Source organism: Vanacampus margaritifer, chromosome 6 (assembly GCF_051991255.1).
Source record: "Vanacampus margaritifer isolate UIUO_Vmar chromosome 6, RoL_Vmar_1.0, whole genome shotgun sequence".
In the NCBI taxonomy this organism is placed as follows: domain Eukaryota; kingdom Metazoa; phylum Chordata; class Actinopteri; order Syngnathiformes; family Syngnathidae; genus Vanacampus; species Vanacampus margaritifer.
Window position 1 is genome coordinate 16,212,307 of NC_135437.1, and position 23,062 is coordinate 16,235,368.

A 23,062-nucleotide genomic window follows, 5' to 3' on the forward strand; every position below is an offset into this window, starting at 1 on the left:
CAATTGGCGTCAATTATACGCAAATTTTCACTATTTGTGGGTTAGCCCTACATTACAGGGCTCAAATGTAATTATATTGTTCCAAAAAAGGTGGTGTGTAAAATAATGACATCCAGGGCAATTTCATGTACAAGTTGCATTGCTCATCTGAGGATTACTTGTAAAATTAAGAATTTACATGTTTTGATTGTGGCCAGCTGATAAATTGGTCAAACTTTTTTTTTTTGCTTTACAAAATTATCTTGTGGGCCTAATCCGGCCCGCGGGCCGTATGTTTGACACCCCTGGTATAAATTATACGTACAGATTAGACATATACAACTCGTAGACAGTTAGTATATGGCCGGGGGGCGGGGGTGGAGATTTTGTGGCGGGGTGGTCACTATTTTTTTAACAAGTAAAAAAAAATAAAAAAAATAATTAACAAGTGGACGGTATGTGCTGCTTTTGAAGACCCCCTTTTTCTTTTATCGTTCAGTTCTTTAGACCCCAATATTAGATTGGGCATCTTTTGTTGAATTAAAAGGTATAATTCTTTAATAAAAAATATGCAAGTTTCCTCTTGTCAACATCATGAAGCATTTAATTTATACATGCATTTAAGTCAAGTTGTAAAATGTCTGAAATCCTCTTGTTTATGTTTAAGTAATTTAAAACGGTTAGGGTTAGGGTTAATCATTAAATCATTAATCATGCTGTTTCTACTAAGTACTGTCTCAAATGTTCCCCAATTTCGATACTGTAAATGTATAGGATCGTATGCTGTGGAAACGTTTCTTGGGAGGAGCAATATGGCGGCCTTGTGGCTTCAAAAGTCTTGGCCTATCGGCTATCCAGTCATATATATATATTCAGATCAGTAGTGGAACTGTTTGAAAATGTTTATTCTGTCACACAAAGACACAACAGGCCACATGGGAAGCTGGTGAGAAATATTTGGCTCCTTTGATTAGCATTTGAAATCATGTTTTAAGTGATGATGAGCTAAAGCTTCAAAAGTCAAAAGGCATTGAAAAAACGCTTAAGCCAATTGGTTTGAGAAAGGATTCCTCTCTTAAAGCTTCATATGTTCACGAAACCACCCATTGCGGCAGGGTCTGGAATACATTCCCTGCGATAACTATATATTCATATGAAATATGCACTTTACTAAAAGATAAAGTACTTGTCAAGTGATTTGATCTTGAAAGGGTGTGAAACCTGATATACAGTCAATTCTCAGGTTTTCACCTGTACGTGAAAATGCAGCAATGGCATAGGTGCTCACTCACTGCGATATAGCTGCTAACATCCTACACCTACTACTACTGCTGAGATAATGGATGAGTCCCACTGGGTTTACACTCATCCAGTCCCGTAACAAACGTCCAAGCCGGCAGTGATGCCAGTGTAGGAATGTTTGACGCTATTGGAAGTGACAGTTGCTGCTCTCTCTGTCCTCGTGCACTACTGATTCCCACACAGTGACCAATCTCCTCCTCCTCCTTCCCCACAGCCAGTCCTTAAAGAGCCAGGTCACTTTTACTGCTATCGGATCCCTCTTGAACCCCTTGTACTTCCGTTAAACGATTTGATGTATTGAATCATGACAACTTTCCAAGTGGGATGCTGCTTGCACTGCAAGTGAATGAAGGTACAAATTTGTCAGTTAGAATCTCTGGCAAGTGTGCTTTGTGTAGTAAAAGTGGCCTAAATATAGAACTCTGACACATTTACCTCGTACGCCACAGACAGTGAGGAGGCATACGAGAAGGCAAACCGAGGAGACCGGAGCTTGAACCGTAAGACGAGAGAGGGAGTGAGTCAAGACGGTGAGTAAGAGCACGCAGATGTTGTACAGGGTCAAATGCAGGATGAAAATGGCGCAGTAGCTTTTACAAATAGCACTGTTTAGTATTATTTGACGAATTTGCCAAGAAAAAGGAAACGTAAAGAAATAAAAATCAGCCCTCAAAACTAGTTTCACCCATTTGCGTAAAATTGGGTGGAAGTGTCTACCATAACAGGTAGCATGAAAATGTATGCCTGGAATTCAACAGGAAGTCAGCCATTTTGTCTTAAAGTAGCCAGGTACATCCTGGACTGGTCTCTATAAATCGCAGTACCCATACAGTATAGACAAGCATTCACAACTATATGGACAATTTAGAGTATTTCATCAAAGTAATGTGTTTGCAAAGTGGGAGGACATGCAAAGTCCTGCTCACAGTTGGAGGTGAGCCAGAACCTCAGAACTATAAGGAAGAGGTGCTAACCGCAAGGTCACTGCACTGTCCAATCAGCATTTTATTTAAAGAAGTGTATCAGTTGGACTAAAATTGGGCTAAAAAAAGTTTGTATAAACCTCTTAAACTGCATAAGTGTCAACTTTGAACTGTAATTTGTATAATATATGACACATCTATAATTTTGCATATCAAAACATGTCTACAAATGTAGGTAATATTTCAGTTGTCAATTCAAAAAGCAAAAGCAAAACTCATAGGTCGACAGATTTAGTAATAAATAAATAAATAAATAAACTCCTTAAATTGCGCTACAGAAATGAATAAATGTTCCCACCATGTTCTAATTTATTAATGCACCTATGAATATTGACATCAACCAATCATTTCTCTCTTCTTGGTGCCTACGATATTGATTTGTAAAAAAAAAAATATATATATATATTACATTCATGATGTTGCATATCAGTCTCTTTGCAACCTTTCTCAATATTTACTCTATATTTTAATATAGAATAAAAGTGCAGTCACATTATGTTACAATATCATTACTTAACTAATCAAAATGTAACATCTGCAATGCTTATGATAGCTCAAACACATTTTACTTATAACAGACAGTGTAGAGGAGTAATCTAGTACATATAGATAGTTCCCTTACTGCATAGTATGTAAAAGTAAGTGCTGTTAGAAGTTGAATAGTGATAGTGGCAATAAAGCGTAGCAGGTCGCCTCCATCCTGCAGAGGGCAGTGAAGAACCACGATAGAGTGTATAAACTGCACTCTGTCCTCTTCAGAGCCGAGTCTTGCATGTTCTCAAGTGTGTAGAGCAGAAACAGTTCAGGCATATATCTACAAAGGCATGTGTAATCCATCAAAGCTTTTATGGAGCCGCTGACCTTCTTGCGTACACTTAATGACAAGATAACCAGACGATTGTGATATTAAGTTTGCTTCATTTTATGCCAATTTAAAACAATAGTTGCGTTTGTGTGTAAGATATATTAGCGTTTTAAGAAAATCAGTCACTCACAAGGAATAAGCAGATGGTAATATCTGCTTAAATTCCTGTCTAAAATGAACAAGACAGGCCGATTGCCACTTAACGCTACATTATAACGATAACAGAGGCTAAAAGTCTGAAGGACCCATGCTTGGAATTGAACAGGAAGTCGGCCATTTTGGTTTTCAAGAAACCTTTTTGAGGGGAATGCTAAAGCTTGAATTGTGACAAATAACTACTAAAAATTGTCATTCAAATGAGCTCCAATTTGAATCAGGAATACGAGATACAAGGGCAAGGCTTAATTGCCGAGATTAAATTTATTTATACTTTTTAATTATTATTATTATTAAAATTATTTGTTTACCTACACCAATAAATGTGTACAAAGCATTGTTTTGATCAGCATTTTGGAGATTTGCCATGAATAAGGAAATCTCAAACCAGTTAAATTAATGCGGATCTATCATAGCGAGAAAAATTGTACAAAAAACTTTGTAGGGCCTACTCATTAAATGAAATTGAAACAGCCATTTTGGGTCAAAAAGGGAATTCATCCAAATGAGCTCTAGTCGGAAGCAGAATGATGAATGAAGTTCCAAGCTAGTTTGCTAATGTTGACTAAGCATGACATCAAAGTATGATGATTAGTAGAATAATTCCCATAAAATAATGGAAAACTATATTTCATTTGCTATCTAAATTTTTCAAAGGTTTTCTGCAAGAAAGTTTTGTAATTTTTTAATTTATTTAAGAAGGTGAAGTACTTTATAAGCTAGTTTTGAAGGTTACCGCATGTCACACAAGTACGCACACACAAAAGACACTTCTTTTGGCAGTCTTCACATTCTGATCCAATTTATCTTTTGATCTAACCCTGATTTATCTTCTATTTTAATAAAATGGATAAGGCTACTGCTCACCGTTGTTTGCTGTTAATAACAGTTGAGTTTGGGGGGGAAGATAGCAGACAGGGCTGGGTCACGGTGGCAATCTTCCAAACAGCTTTTAAACGCCGCTTGGCCGTTGATAAACAACCACGCTTGTAATTAATATTGTACATTTGCGGTAAAAGGCATTCTGCATAATTACTCCAGTGTCTCCCTTTGGAAAATATGCACATTCAGTGATATTATAAAGAGGACCAGTATATCATATAAAGTCATAAATAATGCGGCGGTAGAATTAATTAATTATATACACATTCCTCATGCAGTACTTTACATTTAACTATGTCAGCAGTTATTGATGCATTCTTTAAACAATGACTGTTTACATGCCTCTTTAATGGAGGTATTTTTCGACGGTACTCTATGACAGTACAGTTTAACTTTAGGTTGTCTGGACAGATTTACTGGGAGGATTATAGTATAAATTGGAGCGAAAACATACAGTATAACGATTATTATCACAATATTGAAAACACTGCAACACATGTACTTTTCTTTGGTCCTAATTTCCAAATTCTTTTATTAGCCGTATCCCACTGAGCGGCGGCGGTTTGTGAGTGTTTGCAAAGAAAGCAAATGTTGATTTTTCATTAGGGTTCGTTCAAGGTCGCAGACTTTAGCCAACAGTTTTAATGGTCGCAAACAGTTTTTCTTGACGCCAAGACATTTCGAACATGCTCAAAACTTCCTGTTTGTGACCAGTAAAACTGTTTGCGAACATCTGGTGAACGTCTTTGCGGGGTGCGGGCTTGAAGTTTGCTGTACAGATTAGCAAGTAGTAAGTAAATAGACAAAAATGAACACAAATCAGATCAAAAGTTGTATTTGAAATTGGAGATCAAACAACATGAAGATTTCAAATAACTATCATGACAAAAATGATCATGTTTACCAGTATATATATTTACTATCATGATATTGCGAAAAGTATGTAAATGAGGGGAAAAAATGACATACATTGCAGTTTGAATTTAAAAAATGTATAAAATCAGGAACTCTGGTGCCTTTTACACAATTCTACGCAATTTTCATGCATACAGGATAAAAAAAAAGACCCATACTTTTATCTGGTTTGGATGTAATTAGGAAGTTTGCTAGGCAATTGTTGGCATCTTTAATAATTATTTGGACATCCATTTTCAGTCAAAGCTAGCAAATTGCAAAGTGCACTTTAAGGCAACACGTTATCCTCAAATAGAAGACAACTGCATGCTAATTTCAAGACGTCCAGTAAATCAGCGGTCTAATCTATCTATTCCTCAGTGTAAGGATTTTTTTTATTTTGGTAAGAAAATCAACAGCTTCCCTCCTGTGAGCTTCCAATTCTATCGCTTGAGAGCAATTTAAGGTACTAACAATAATGACAATTTATTGGTAAATTATTTCATGACTAGTAGAAGACTAGACTAGTAGAACAAGGAGGAAACAGTTGTAAACTGCTTGCCTTATTCTGCCGGATATTTCAAAATAGTGCCTCTGCTGTTTGGAGCCAAGTAGTGCGCTCCACATGAACACGGTTGCTTACATTAATCAACAATGGATTCCGTACAATTGATAGAATTTTTAAATAAATATTAACAGATATTGGCATGATAACAGCCCATCCCTAATAATATGTTTGTGGATCTCTGTTTCATCTGTGCTTCCTTCCTTCTTTCCTTCATTCTTTAGTCTTTACTCTGGTCTCTTGAGGTCTCCCTAATCTGTTGGAATTGAGATGTTTCTGGGGTTGGTATAAGATTCTGATTTTGTAACTCTGTGAGTGGTAGGTTGTGTCTGGTTGGTGCTGGATTCCACTTTGGTTTCATTTTTCTTTCCTTTGATCCTTCCTCTGATCTCCTGAAAACTTCACGACTCAGGCGGGACTCTGAGGTATCCGGTTAAGGTGAGGGGTCTGGGATTTATAACAGATTTTAGATGAATTAAAGAGTACAAACTCACATGCACACAAGCACGCACGCAAAAAAACGAGAGCGATGATGATGACATGTTGACTCGGGAAGGCTGACGAATGGATAATACTGAGCTAAACAATTGATTTCGTACAATTGTAAGAATTAAGAATTAATTAAGAATTTAAATCCGTAAATATAAAAATGCATTAATGCAATAATGACTATGAACAAATATGACAACACCTTTGGCTGACAGTCTTGTTCTTACTGAAAGAATACAACAAAATGCACCGTTTTCATGGCTGACACCCATCTTGCGTCCCCCAAATATTCCTTTGTCCCATTTATAATGATACTTTCAGATTAGTGAACCGTGTTGATGTTCTGTTTTTAAGCTTGGCGACATCCTAATAACAACATACTGTACTCTAAACAAGACCCAATCAGATGAATGTCGCGACCGTTTGCTAGCATCTCTGTTGTGCTCATCTTCTCGTCAGTTTTTCTTCTCTCTCCTTTATTTTCTGTGCGCATGTGTGAGTGTGTGTGCATGAGATGTTGTCTTTGATGGCTGCTCAACAAAGAGAGGGCTGTCTTCGGCTGTAACCTTTCTGCACCAGAATCTGGAACATGACACATGTCAGGCTGTGATAAATGGTGCAGAGTCTCAGTAATTTCACCAGGAATGCCCTTGAGATGCCCAAAACCCCAATCGCAAATGGTATTGTGTTGAATTAAACCATAAAAAGAAATCCTCTCCACCCTTGACATGATAGCGACCGTACGCTGGAAATGAAGGATGTTTTTTTTTGTTTGTTTTTTTGTTCTATTCTATTACTTGCACTATTTTGTCTCTTGTGTAAAAAGGGTGTTTATGCAATGTCGCCTTGCTTTCAACGGCACTTGAAGGTTGTGTTGGATGTGTCATTAGATGGATACCGTGGTGATGAATGACCCAGACTTTGTACAATTTAGAATTTCACCAATGTGACTTCTCGTCACATAAGAGCAAGAATTTAGTTTACGCAAAGGATACAATGAAGCCACAAGATGAAGATTAAGTACCGGATTTTATATAAGTTGCATTTTGGAGGGAAATTATTTTACAAAAATCGAGAAAAAGAACAGTAGAACTTCTACTCTCACCCCAAATCTCCGTTTTCTAATCGTTTTAACAGGCGACAAATGAATTCAAAGCTTCAGCTTCTCTTTAAGCAAAAGTTTGTCTTATTAGCTTACCTTAGCTATAGAATCCCGGTCACTTAGTGCATCTTTTGGGCCTGTAAATAATACACCCAAAATATTTGCCAAACACATAAGAAAATAGGAAAAGAAATAGAAGAAGAAGAAATAGAAGAAGAAGAAAAAAAGGATGTAGTCATGGCAACCAATGTGTGACGTCTTGCTAGTTTAGCATGCATCATCCAACACGAGGATTCACTATTTACCACACCAAAACCGACCACTCTCTACCTTTGCCCGGAACGCTTTGCTGGATTCTAGTTATGGTAAGCCATTTTAAACTAAAAAGACAAACTTTTCTGAAAAAAATAAAATAAAATCTCACAACAATTTCTGTAACCTCTATTAGCATGTGTGTTGACACTCATAGAACAGGTAATGGAATTTGTGGCAAATTGTCTCTTTAGTGGCTGCTCAATGCTTACTACGAGATGGCTGTGTCAACAATAATAATAGCAAGAAGAGTTTGAGAAGTGGGAAAGCGAGCTCCGTTATGTCTTGTTGGAAGAGCCTCCAAGGAAGCGACAACAATATTGTAGTGATTTTCTTATGTTTACATTTGCATGACAGGTAGCAAAGTTTAAAAACATGAACGGATTTGCATACAGTTCTTACAGTTAAAGTAACATTTCTATTAGTGGCAGTTGACTTTTTAAAAAATATTTATATTATTCAAACATGGCCTGTACAGTACAGTTTGTCAATTTGTGCCAGCAAACTATGCTAGCTAATACTATATGTTATCATGCGACTAGGCTAGCTAATACTTTTGATGAGCCACTTTCGGTTGTGTTGAATAATTTAGTTGCTAAATGCAATCATTTATGTAACATGGTTGTATGATTGCGAACATGCTAGATGTATGGTGTTGATGTTTTATGATCCTCTCCATTTTAAGTGCATATTGTCATGTATATACAATTACAAAGCACTTTTAGGCCGGATGTCAATCTTATGCGCATTTTTGCTTTTTACAGTAGATGGTCCAGCGTTGGCTACTGTAAAAAAACATGCGATATAGCGGGGAGTCGAACCATGATCTGCGATCTAGTGGGGGAAGGCAGTAGTGTAGTAATTCATGGACATTTGTTTGCGTATATTAATAGCATCCGATTAAGACATTTGAGTCAGTTTTCATCTACATTAAATAAGTAGGTACAAGCTTTTCTTAGGCACAAGGTGTAGCGGCACCAAGGTAATCTGATTAGGACAAATCGGCACTCGGTTTCGCAAGTCTGCATTTAAAGTGGAGAATCTAATGACTATGCAATTAGGCTTAAACAAAATAGATGATGGCCGCTGACAAATAGTATAGACGTAACTCCCCACGGAGGGTCTGAAAAATCACACAATGCAGAATTAGAGTCCCTGGGAGTCTCTCGCTGCGTCTCGTTGTGAGCGCTGATTTAGCTGGCAATTAATCCACAAAAGCAAAAAAAAAAAAAAAAAACTGTGGCTAAACTACTGCTAAAAAAAAGAAGTTGGAATCTTAATTAGGAGTGATGTGTTAGAGAAGCGATGAGGCCCCCTCGCCCCCCGTTGCTGTTTCCATCCATACTGGTGGGCACGAGAACGTCACATGCTTTTTGCTGTCATCTGCACAGTGCAACTGGGGGCCCCAGGGCTCCTGGGGGGGTCGTCTTCATTGTCCACAACTTGAGCTTCCCCACTATTAGTATTGTAAGGATCCCCAAACGTTGGTACCCAAGGGCCACATTGGATTTTTAAAAACAAGCAGGTCATTTGTGGATAAGAGAATGACAAGAATGAATGAATGAATGAATGAATGAATGAATGAATGAATGAATGAATGAATGAACGATCACAGAAGACTTGGTAAGTTCCATGGTACTAGCCTGACAACCCACACTCACTTTCTTGAAAAAAAAAAAGTGTCTGGACACTGGACAGGCATCCATAGACAGCAATTCGGCACCAGCCGAAAACAAGCCGGCCAATCAAATTGGTCTATTTGCGTGATGTCACGCTGTTCGAATATCAAAACAAAGTGACTCATGACACCATGAAACTTCAAGTTTTTCTCACAACAACGACATAAGTCATTCACTGCTGTCTCTCTTCGGCTAGTAGCCATGTTAGATTTTTACTCCGTCTCAGAAAAAAAAAAAAAAACGGTAAAAGATGGATGGATTTCATTGGGGAAAAAATTAGTTAGTTAATAATTATAAAAAATATAATCATTAAATAATAATTAAGTATGTACAATATTTCATTTATTACGATGAAGAAATTGACCAATTTAATTAACGAGATGGATTAACTCATTCACTGCCATTGACGGCTATAGACGTCAAAAATTCATTTGAACTATTTCTATTAGTTTAACATTTTTTTCGAGTATGAAAACCTAGAAGAAAATTATTGTACATTTAGAACAGATATAAAATTTGTGATTAATCGTGAGTTAACTATTGAAGTCATGCAATTAATTACAATTACAATTTTTAATCGCCTGACGCGCCAAATTTTTAATAATCTTTTATTTAAAAAATAAAATAAAAGATTATTTTTAAATATTTTTCTAGGTTTTCATACTCTTGTTAACAAAAGTGGAAATAAATGTTAAACTAATAGAAATAGTTAAAATTATTTTTTGACGTTTATAGCCGTCAATGGCAGTGAATGAGTTAATCAACCAATTATTTAATGAAATTAGATCAAATGTTACTCATCTGTTTTAGTCAAGCCAAGTCATCTTTATTTATATAGCGCTTTCAAAACAGCTTTAGCTGTCACAAAGTGCTTTACAGAAACACAACATAAAACAAACATAACAGTTATAGTCTGTCTACTTTAGACCCTTTTAATTAAGTGAAATAAAAGAAAAACAATTGTTTACTGAAATAAATGAGTAAAAACCCATACAAATATAACCAAATAATACATTTTAGAAAAAGAAGGGGAAAATTAATGCAACAACATCAAATGCTCTGCGGGCCAAATGAACGAAGGGCCATACTTTGCCCATCACTTGTGTTGGCGAGTAGTTCCAAATTTCGACTACATAGCAAACGCTACAGAGGTTCAAAAGAAACGGCTAATAAATCATCGTATCATATATGCATAGCTTTGCCCTATGTGCACTTCTTTTTCTTTTTTAATTTATTTATTAGCTGTTTCAGCTTTCGCCGTTGGTCATCGAGAGGTCCCCCGTTTTTGAAAAATAGCCCTGGTTTGACTATGCCTGTTCAGCTGGCTGCCTTCAATTTTATACCTGCAAAGTTTCAATCTTGGGCCTCCCCTCGTCCTTTAACACTCGGTTCCCACACTTGCAGCCTCCCCCGCCTCCGCCGCCTCCCCCCTTTTTACGGGATTACTGGTGGAGAGCGCGCTTGTGCTGTTATTTTCAACCTTGGCGGACAGGGTGGTGGGTAGGAGGGGGTTTCTTGGCTGTGTATTCTGGAAATACGTCAAAGAAAAGCAAAAAGGCAACAATTTTCTGCTTGAATATCCCTCTGACTAAATCCATTGATCATCCCCGGGCTTCCTGGGAGAGAGGGGGAGAGATGGAGAGGCATGTTTTATCCTCTAATAACTCCTACCTTCACCCCCCTCCTGCCTCGCTGTTGTTCTGTTGTTGTTGGTCGCACTTGCGCTCTATTCCTCGGAGAACCGGCGAGATTGAAGTTATTTTATGCTTCAGCTCCCCGGGCCCCAATTTGAAAAGTCCTGTGTGTCACTTTTCACACTCAGCTGCTGTCAGATAGCAGGGAGCGCCGCACACTTCTGTCTTTTTTACTTGGTTCTCCCGGCGAAGGCGTCCGTGGTGCGTTGACAAAATGGGTCAAAGTAAAACAAGGCCCGCTTTGTGTATGTTTTAAAAGATTCATAAAAGTTTGGTTCTGGAGAGCGTGTAACTTGCAGCTCTTGATTTATTTTGCCTAAATAACCTTTTGACCAGACGTGCTGGGGAACCACATCACTGTTGTTATGCTAACATTTACAGAGAAAGTGCATTAGAATCTGGAAGAGCAGGAGAACCGGGTCCTCTCTCCAAATAGGTAAAGTAACAAACAAAACAAAACTGTATATTTGCCATAAAATAAAACAATAGAGTAGCTATTCCTAAGCACTGTTCCATGTGATCGCCAGGTGTAACATGGAAAATTGTACAATTTGATTTAACTGGTCCAAAGCTCACCTGCAATCATAGTTAGGATAAAGGCTATAGAAGTTGAATAGGCGGTTGGATGGATGGATATTTTTCTTGGGGACCAACCAATTAATGGCCTGCCAATTTTTTTATCGACCAATATTAGCTCTTTTAAAAAGGCAGTTTTTTTCTTGCCAATTGTAGTTGTTGTTGTTTACACATTACAACACAAAACAAAGACGCTATAGAAGATGGATGGACAGATGGATGGATGGACATTTTTCTCGGGGCCCAACCAATTAATGACCTGTCGATTCTTTTATCGACCAATATTAACTATTTTAAAAAAGGCAGTTTTTTTTGCCAATTGTTGTTGTTTACACATTATAACACAAAACAAAGATTCAAACATCCTCCGTACCCCCAAAAATCAGCCGTGTTTTGCCGATTATTCTCTGTATTTTAAAACTCAAATGTTCTGCCTGGAATGAATATATTTGTTGTTGGAGGCATTAAGGGACCCAAGAAATAATTTATTTTCATCATTATACATATATTTTAATTAATCGGCTGATTAATCGGCGATCTGAATTCTATTCTGCCAAATATCAGAATCGGCAGTAAAAAAAACATTTATCAGGACCTAATTTTTATACAGTACAATCCTATTGATCTTACATAGGTTTTACTCACACACGTTTTGCTTTTTCATGTACAAGAAAATTGAGTCACAAGCTTGATAATAAAATCAGAAATATCAAACACAAATGTTTACAATCTTCAGCAAAAATAAAGGCCTCACACTGTTCCAATACTTTTGGTATTTATATATGTATTAGCAAAGTGTCTAAATCCATTTCCCCCTTCCAGTTCCTAGTACGTGTACGTATGGCCTCTATCATGTTGTGTCTGGCCTGTTTAGTCATGGTGTCAAGGGGGGCACAGTAGTGGCTGTCTAATTGTGCTTTAGCAGCGCTGGCACCTTCCAGACTGGACCCTCTTCACCTGCCAGAAACCTCCGTCTCTGGCAGACTCAATAAACTGCAGCTAATTGGACGGCGATGACAGACAAGCCGGCCCCAATTTATTGCAGTTTGAAGACAAGCCATTCACCTTGCCTCTGTGCTCCCCTTGAGTCATCATGTCGGAGCATCGCTCACAGACAAGCCCCCACCTCTTCCAGCCCACCAAAGCACATATTTGGCATGTGACGTCTCCATTGTGTGATGCAATGGACATTGGATAACCCATAAACACAAATATGAATACTTTTGTATTAGCCTTAAATGATGAGTTTGAATTATTTTATTGGGTCCCTAGGAACATATTTTGTTTGATTTAATTTTTCTGATGAATGAATCACATTTAAGTGGGCATCAACATGCCTGAAAACTCCCCAGTTTTGGCAGGTGTGTATATTTTGGTGGAAATTGACAGATTTTAGTGGTCTTGAACACAACCCTATAAAACTGACTTTGTAGCACCCGTTGAGAAGGTATCTTTAACTCTTTGACTGCCAGACGTTTTCAAAAACGGGTTGTCGCCAGTGCCAGCCGATTTAAGCATTTTGAGTGATCTTTCAAGGTCCACAGAAAATGTTGTGTTTGGACTATGGAAACACACATACTACCAAATGAAAGATTGGACTCTCAGCTTTCATCAGAAAAAAAAAGTTGTTTCTACCTTATTCCGTTCTTCAGTAATCAACAATAGAAAATGGTTACTTTCACCGAAATTCTCTGTTTTGAAACAAAAAACGGAGAAAAAGAGCTTTTTGTGAAACGATGTTATTTCATGCACTCTAGTGAATTGTACACTTCTTTTTGTCCATGAATGATGCCACAAACACCTAAATAGTGCTTTACTTCTGTAAAACGCTTTCACCAACAATGAAAAAGTGTTTTTTGATTGCAAAATACGTTTATTTCCATTCAACAGTGTAACAATTTGACAAAACAATTTCGCAAACTATTTACAAATGTGTGCAACTGTGGTACTATTTACAATTATGTGGATGTTTCAAATACAGTTTTTCCTTTTGTAACGCTCTCCTGCGTGCAAGGAGACGCCAGGACGCGCACAACAGTTTACTTTCACTTTCACATTGGTCCGTTTTGCGTGCAAACGTTACACTTTCTTGACGGCCTTTTTTCCGGGGAATAAAAAGCAAGTAGCAGACTGTACACACTTCCTCCGATGAATATGCATTGGACTCGGGGCACTCTCCGTCGTCCGATCGAACGTCCGCCTGTGCGTGCTCGGTTGCGCTCCGCGTTACGACACCGTCATAGCCGCCGCGTCAGCGGTTCCAATTTCGCCGTCAAGCTCGGATTCACCTTCATCATCATCGTCATCAATGTACTCTTTTAGCGTTGGTCGATGCCTTTTGTCTTGTAAGTGTAGAGCTGCTTGCAAACGCTCGCCATTGCCCGTTCCCTCCTCCATCTAGCTCCATCTAACGTCTTCTACTGCCGCGTCAATGCTTTCCAACCACGGAGTCACCATCATCTTCATCATCGATGATGATCATCGTCATCAACAATGTGCTTTTTTAGCGATGCTTTTGGTCTTTGAAAAAAACGGCTCTGGCGTTAGCTCCTCGCGACCGGCCGCCATTTTTCCTTTGTTTTCCATTCTGATCTCCTGCTCAACGCTCTAGCTCCGCCTCTACTGACGCCCACCCGATCTTGTCAAAAGAGAGTCATCGCTGCCCTCTAGGGGCCAAAAATAGTCATTAGGCTCAAAAAACCTGCTTAAAACTTTCAGGAGAGCTCCGCAAGCCTTCCCAGCACCCGTTTCAAAAAAAAAAAAAAAAAATGGGAGGACGTCTTTTAACGTCTTTGGCGCTCCTCCGTAGGTTTTTGCAGAACGTCATTTAATGTATTTGGCAGTAAAAGAGTTAAAAGAAAAAAAACAAAGCCCCCGGCATCAGTTTCACCAATATGGTGGACCTGTTTATCATAAAACATCGCATGAAAAAGTCTCAAAAACCCATGTCCAAAATTGAACAGGAAGTCAGCCATTTTGGTTTAAATCAGCCGTTTCTGGCAAATTAAAGGGCTTGTATTTTTACAACTCCGACAAGGAGCCCCAACCAGAAGATGGTTGGAGGTCTCCCTGATTTGTTGGAATTTAGATGTTTCTGGGGTTGGCGAAGGACTCTGGTTGGTGGCCCGGTAGGTGGCGGGTGGTGTCTGGTCGGTGCTGGATTTCACTTTCCTTTCTTTTCTTTGGTCCTTCCTCGGGTCTCCTGACGGCCTCACGACTCTGGCTGGAAGTGTTCGGTTTAGGTGAACGGTTTGGGATTTTTTTAATAGGTTTTAGGTGAACTAATGAATACACACACACTCACACGCACACACGCACATACACATACTCACCCACATACAAGAAAAAAAAGAGCAATGATGATGACATGTCAAATCGGTAAAATTACCGAATGAACAATACTGCTCTCCAGAAAAAATAAAAAATAAAAAAAATAAAGGAAGATGGTTGGATGGTGTAAAATTGACAAGCTTTTTGACCATGTCATCAAGCACATGGCATCCTAATTTGATGATGGTTAAGGATTCACCATGGATTCTCAAGGACCCATATCGAAGTTAGCCATTTTGGCTAAAAATCGTGCATTTTGGTCTAAAGTAGCAATTTTGACAAAGTCTTACGAGCTAACCTATGAAAACAGGCGAAGATAAAGGGCAAAGCTGTTTTGCCGTTGCTATTTGATATGGGCATATATGGTGTAAAAAAATTATGGGAATTTCAAACCTACCATGAAATAGGAAACTTAAAAAAAAAAAAAACACCAGCATCATTGTTTGTCCATCATATAAGGACATACAAAAAAGCACTTAGACAAACTCTTATAAGAGAATCAACCAATGAGCCTATCATTTTATATGTTAATTTATTCGTGTTATATGCATTAGAATAGAATATATACACGTTGCATTGCAATTGTCACTGGAATCAGTATTGCCACAGTATGAACGTCAACATAGAATTGTGTAAATTGCCTTTATGAAAACATAAAAGTAAAATTCTACATTTATGTCGGCATATAAACATTATGTCCAAACCTTGACACTTTTGATGTACTCTGCCAAGCACATTAAGTATCTGAAAGTGATAAAGCTTCAATTTGCTACACCATTAGACTAATTACTGCCATAATTAAGCAACTACTTGATTAGAACTAATGGGCACCTAATTATCCAGGAAGAAAGGATCAGGTGGTAATTAATAGAGTCAAGTTGATGTCTTCTGACTTACCGGCGGCCATTACCGAGCATAAGGGAGTGGGAAGAAGACGAATGAAGACAAACAAAAGAGTGCATTTCCGTGTTTACCTTGCCCCTTGTAGCTAACACAAACAACGGTTACACCAGCATGTTGCTAATGAGAGTTAATACAATAAAGTAATAAGAGTATTTCATTTGTTGTCACTGATAATAAGTGCACTTTTACACCACGTTTAACCGTGTGTGTTTGTTTGGGCACGTGTGTGCACATGTGGATGCTATCACTTGACTGTAATTGCATTCCACAATGAACATCTCCGCCAGATAAATAGAGACAAATCTAAAATTTATAGAATTCCACCATTTGCATAAAGTGTATTATCTAAACATAAGTGAAAAGCGGGGGTGCCAAAAAAGGTCATTAAAATTTAACTGTATCGAATGCTGAAATAGGGACATAATCAATCCATCAATCGGCCGGTTATTTAAGGTGTGTGATTGCAATAAGGCGGACGGCAGCGGTCACGCAAAGTCCGGATAGAATATGCATGACCAAGTCAAATCTGACACTTTTTGATGTATACTTCTTCTTTATATTAATGTTTGAATAATATGTGCCTGGAGGGTGGGCTGCGAATTAAAACCGAAAATGAAAGGATGTCTTCGAAAATGTTTTTTTTTAAAATTTTTTTACATTATGTTGAATCACCTGAATTAAGCAGACACTAATGCCTTGAGTGATTGCCAAACGTTTTACTGCCAGTAATGTCAAAAAAAGAATTTGAATGACCAGCATGAAATTACACTAGCATATTAATTGCTAATACTGTAGCCGACTTAAGTATTTGAAGAAAAAACAGTTAAAAGTAAATGTAAAGAAATGTCAAATAAACAAACTAAGCCCTAAACTACTGCTTTCATAAACAACGTAAACTTAGTGAGTTTTTGTGGTGTTGACTCTCATCCAGCTGCAGACAGCGTAGGAGATATGCACCCTTGCAAACAGAAGTTCACATGATTTTCTTTCTTTTTTTTAAAAAAAAATGTTTTTATTTATTTTATTTTATTTTTATTTTTTTCTCTCCTTTTTTTCTGGAGAGCTCAGTATTGTTCATTCGGTAATTTTACCGATTTGACATGTCATCATCATTGCTCTCTTTTAAAAAAAAAAAAAAATAAATAAAATATATATATATATATATATATTTTTTTTTAATATATATATATATATATATATTTTTTTTTTTTTAATTTTGTATGTGGGTGAGTAGTTCACACGATTTTCACTCATGGATGCAGCACTTCCTCACGCCACCTGGAATTTCATACATGATGGGTTAGCCAGGCACTCCAGACACCCAACTTTTTGCACACAAGCCCTTAAAAAGTAAAATTTCCATAATGTGTCCCCTTTCAAGTTACTTTCAGGAAGCCTCACAAAGAATAGAATCCTCAAACCGACACCAATCCCACATGGGCACCGTTTGACATTGACGCTCGATTCTATATTCACAAAAATGTTATTGTTGCTCTGCTTTTTATAGCTCCATGTCATTTTGACAACATTCCAGTGCACGTGGACAGGAAGAAGTTGTCATCGTGGCTATGGGAATTGTCCAGGGAAGGTGAAGGACATTGAGGGAAATGGTTTGGGGGTCTTCTTTTGACAAGCCCAACACAAAGCTTTGGAGTAGCTTTCTTAAAAAGATGATGACGCATAGAAAACAAACTTCCTTAACAAGGAATAAAAATAGACTAGAACTTTCTACAGATTTGGAACTTTTATGAAAGAAGCCAAAGACACAACTCAGTTTTTGTGCGACTTATTGTCGGGCATATTTTCCTGAAAATGTTGGCGCACCTCCAAATTGTACAACCTTAGAAGTATTAACAGAGGTAGGATTGTTGCATGTGCCTGGGATTCAAGTCTTTTCATATTGATCTCCACCAAGCAAACTCACGGGAATATTTTTGAAATGTTGGTTGAACTCCAATTTGTGCAAAAAAAAAGGAGACATAATATGCATTCCACCAACAGTTTAAACCAGTAAAACACTTTTTACATCATTACATCATCATGATATTTCTTATCTCGTTAAAAATAGTCAATTTTTAAAGGCGACCCTCTCTCATACAGTATAAGTGAGCCACTGTATATCCATCCATCTATCTTCCGAAACGCTTATTCCTCACAAAGGTCGCGGGGTACTGGAGCCTATACCAATTACAAATATGGCTTTTGTTACCATGACAACCAGGGACAGAGCCCTGCAACTATCTCCCACTACCACTGTACTGACAACATTGAGCAATCAAGCGCATGCTGGGTATCAGAAGCTAATGCTGTTCTAACACTACTAATTTGTGCAGCCATCAAAACTCAATGCAGCTCTGCTTACCTTTTGACTTTGAAAGCGATAACAGGGGCATTGCATCTGTGGAGGATTCAGACAGTGGTGAGCTTTGTGCAAGGCAGAACATGTATTTGTATAGCACAGTTCATATACACAGCTGAAAAACATTACTATAAAACAGATTATTATAAAACAGAATTGAAGATGAATTCACAAAGCAGAGACAACAAAAAGGTAGCTTATTAAAATTTCAATAAAAATATATACTGACAACATTCACTTCAATTCTGATGGCAACTTATTCCATTTGCGTGCAGCATAGCAGCTAAATGCTGCTTCGCCATGTTTGCTTTGCAAGACTCCCCTTTTGGTGCAACCACCATCCCTTCTGCAGAGGGTGGGTCCACTTAAAAGCACCAATGATTGACATGTCAATCGAAAACCTTTTCATGTATTTTTTTGAGAGGGGGTGGGGGTGTCAAATTGACCATACAAATACCACTGATTTACATGTCACGATGCCATTCAAGAACTGTTTTTATTTTTCATTTTTGGGAGGGGGTGGGGGGGGGCATACAAACACCAATAACAGTATTTAACTGTCATGATGTCAATAGACAACTTTTTTTTTTTTTGGGTAGCCGTTGAGTGTTTCAGACATCTTGAAAGTGGCTCTGTATCTTCATCCAACCGAATCATGACCAGAGAAACTCAGTGTGCAATTAAAGTCAATTATCCACAAAACAGTTTGTTCTAAAACTATTGAGAGCGCTTTCATTCCCCCCCCACCCCCTCCTTCAACACACAAACCTGTAATGAAAACAAGTTTGGGATTTGCAGATGCATTACATTTTTTAACACGTTTATCACATATCTTAAATATTGCATAAAGGATATGTATAAGATCACGCTGATTCTTACATTTACCTTTTTTTTTTCTTTCTTTTTTTTTCTTTTTTCTGGAGAGCTCAGTATTGTTCATTCGGTAATTTTACCGATTTGACATGTCATCATCATTGCTCTCTCTTTTTAATTTTTTTTTTTAACATAAATGATCAAATACCTATCGCTAAAGAATTTTTCATGTTATGAGATGTATTGATGCGCGGCACGGTGACTTCGGCCTTCCAGGGTGGAGTTTGCATGTTCTCCCCTTGCCTGCGTGGGTTTTCTCCGGGTTCTCCGGTTTCCTCCCACATTCCAAAGACATGCACAGCAGGTTAATTGAACACTCTAAATTGTCCGTAGATTTGATTGTGAGTGGTTGTTCGTCTCTGTGTGCCCTGGATTGGCTGGCAACCAGTTCAGTGTGTGCCCGAAGCCAGCTGGGATAGGCTCCAGCATCCATAACATTCCTTGTTAGGAATAAGTGGTTAAGAAAATGGATGGAGATGTATTGGTGAGTAGAATAAAAAAAAAAAGAAGAGTTGAATCCATTTTGGAATAAGGCTGGATTATAAGGTGTATTTGGTAGAAAAAGGCAAGCACTGCGAATACTTCACTTAAAATTTAAGAAGCATTATTTGGACTCTACCTACATATAGAATAAGATCCAACCGAGTCGCCTTCCCCTGCAGCGACTTGATATGCAGTGTAATCATCTGCTCAGAGCAGACGAGACGTAAATGGAAGTAATTAGGGATATGTCAAACATAATTAATAAAACAGGTTTGGCTTGTGAAAACACTTGTCAGCGGGATGAATAAATATTCCGCCTCTTGTGTCTCTCACACCGTCCTCCCCTCGCTCTTTTTTTTTTGTTTTGTTCAATTAGGTCAGGCGTTGCTTCTGTAAGTCAGCGCTGCCCTCTTGTTCTCTGAGCCTTTCCTCTTCTAGCAATGAGAGGACCTGAGATGTGGAGGAGGTGGCGGCGTAGTAGGGGGTGCTGGGTGGAGGTGGGGGTGAGACACCAGCATCCTCTGGAAGGGAAATAAATGTGCCTGTCCATCCAGGGCCTGGATGAAATTAATTGCGGGCTCCTCATGCTGTCTGGGTACAACTGGGGCATTAACATAAGCAATTTGCGTCCAACTTCTGCTTAATAGAGCAACGGACCTGGCCCCGATAAGGCTTTTAAGGTCCCTAATGCATTAGCATAATCATAATATCCAAATATTATAGCGCCGTGATTTGCTAAAGCCCATTCATTATTGATAAGAACAAAAGGTTTTATAAATTACAAAAAGGGGAGCGTGACCTATAATTACGGCTGGCAAATTAGGCCGCGCCGTTTAAGTCGCTTTTGAAGGGAAAATAATGATGTTGGAGACCTTTTTTTCTCCCTTCCGGACGGAAACAAATAATAGATGCCTTCATACGTTTACACGGAGGGTTGAGGAGCACGCTCGCGGGTTCATCAGGGACAATATCCGCATAAGACCAGAGAGCAAAAAGTGTTCCTGACTCCCACATAACTACAGTTAGCCTACCTGCTAGTCCTCAACAGTGGGTTTTATTTTTCGTTTTATAAGTCGTTTCTAGCACACCTAAGGAAGGAATGTGCTGTTGGTTTTATAGATTGTTTACCACGCTTATAGTTAGCATACATTTGTATTGTATCTGCAATTACTAATGGGCAAGCATAATTGGGCGGCTAAGTTAAATAAAAAAAAATAAAAAAAAGAGAGCAATGATGACATGTCAAATCGGTAATATTACCGAATGAACAATACTGAGCTCTCCAGAATAAATAAATAAATAAAATATTGGGCGGCTAAGTAATGAAGTGCTGCCTCCATGGGTGAAAACACAGTCTATGTTTTTAGTGTTTTTATGAGCTTTTTTTCTTAACACACTGGGATCCCACTTGCACAAGTATTGGGCATGCGCCTCGTTGCAACACCCTAGTTCTGCCTTGGGTTTTAGTAATTAGTGGACTTTTAAAGCAGGTTGAATTCAGGGAGGGTGGAGGTAATTTCTTGACGTTTTAAAACTGCTTTGAATTTTTACAAAAAAAAAAAGAAAAATGTCTAATTTGAAGATGCAGTCCAAAATCTGTATCATTCCAAGATTAAAAGTGAATTCTGCGGTGTTCAGGGCGCTAGCAAGATTTGAACGTAGCCTCACTTCATTACCCCCACCTTTGCATCCTTAATTAAAGCTATGCTCCTCACACATGTGCACACAAGTGTATGAGCAATATGCACTGAGTAGAGGTAGACATAAGCCAAGACCACTACGTTCTAGTAGCATGCTTTATTCATGTTGGGAAGTTGCCAAACATGAAATGTTACCGGTTTGTTTTTGTATTTTTTCAGAATATACAATCATTTAAAGCTATGCGAGGTGACAAATCACTGAGATTAACGTGATTGGCGGTTGTTTGCCGGGCCCAACGATACAGTCGTCTGCATTGGAAATCACAATTACATATATTTATCCATTATTTGTCCCGTGGGCTGTCCTTTAATTTTTGTTGCTGTGTGTGTGTGTTTGTGTGTGTGCACGTAAAAGTGATTAAGATTATTTGGTTACACCTTCTGTCTCTAAAGTCTACAGTTGGCCAGTTTTGTCATACCGTGACTAGTTTAGACATTTTTAGAGTTTAGAGTTTAGAGTCCATTTTTAGACTTTTACATACTTTTGCTTTTGCAAGACTGCGATCTCCATCTTTAATTTAAACATAGTTACATTGGGCAGTATTATTTGAAATTCATAATGAATAAAACTAGTACTGGTGGAGTTAAAAAAAAAATACTTCTGCAGATATTTATCTTACCTAGAAATGTTCCTGTTCTTGTCCAATACAAAAATGACCTTCTCGCTGGAGAATATATGACTTTTACAAAGGAAAGTTCATAATACAAAGACATTCTGTCAATTGTTTGCTTTCTAAATGAATATTTACGTATAATTGATGCAGGAATGGTCAATTAGATCAGATTATATTGCACTTTCTAACAAGCTGATTAGAATTTGGTAGGGGGGGGGGGGGGGGCATGACTACACAGTTTGATTCTGAGTACCAAAGCCAGACTTTGTATTCCTCATTCTTCCTTCATATCAGACTGAAGTGCCAAAGGGAGTTATTTTGTTATCTCATTTATTTTTAGGGAAAAAGGGTGGACTAAGAGTCCCCCATGTGGCCCGTGATGCACCGCGCTCCTTATCGTTCATTAACCTCTCTTTATAACGTCATTCACGCAGTTCTCCAGGTCATACATCCAGAAAATGATGCTATCAAAGGGCGGACATATTGTGAATCAACAGCTTTGTTAAAGGTGACTTAGTGTTTCCACTTCCTCTCCTCGTCCCCGTCCAAGTTTTCTAATCTCCGTCTGTCCACAACAATAAGAATTAATTAGCCCGCTTATTTTCCTCTGGATGTTCCGAGGCTCCCCATCTGGATGGAAGCGGGTCCTCTGTGGGCCTGATTAATGGCGTGCGCAGACAGTTGCCACTTCCCCCAGCCATGCCGTGTGGTCTGGGTCACAACTTCCAGAAGGCAACATAATGGTGTGGGAGGGAGGAGCAAAAGTTGCACTCAAGTAAATTTCACTTCTGGTGGTAAAATATGAGACAGAGACATTCAAAGTTTGACATATAGTGACATTCACCAAATGCTTTACCACCCCATTTGCCACCCCTACTGTTGACATTGAATCTCATGATCTTATTAAGAAAAAGGAAATAGTGTGTGATTTTCATGAGAATGCACAAAGGTTGATTGGCTTGGTCCCTGTAATCTGATATTTGACTTTATTTGTCCAACACTGACTATAAATACTACCATAATGATGGAAATGTTAGTTTCTTCTTTGTAACTGTACATGCATTTGGAAAGAACAGCTTGTTAGCTGGGCCGAAGCGTCACTCTTACTAATGGGCCCGTGACTCGCTTGTCAGTAATGTGTCAAAGCAAAGATGACATTTACAGCCTGCTTAAGTCTCTGCCTCCAAACCCCCTCGGGGAGCCCCTCTTGTAATAAATGGTTACTGGGTTTTTTTGGTGTTTTTTTTTTTTTTTTACAAAAAGGTCAGTGGGTTAAGGTTTATTTGATTTTCTCACACTGTGGAAAATGATTTTTTTACATG

General features: G+C 38.3%; 1 long non-coding RNA gene across 1 annotated transcript in view; it reads left to right on the forward strand.

The window, feature by feature from the left end:
- The first annotated feature begins 1,431 nt into the window (after positions 1-1,431).
- The window catches only part of LOC144054108 (uncharacterized), a 113,392-nt gene continuing 91,761 nt past the window's right edge, over positions 1,432-23,062 (forward strand). The window contains exons 1-2 of the long non-coding RNA XR_013294602.1: positions 1,432-1,633; positions 1,731-1,811. This is a non-coding gene — a long non-coding RNA (uncharacterized LOC144054108). The remainder of the gene's footprint in view (positions 1,634-1,730; positions 1,812-23,062) is intronic.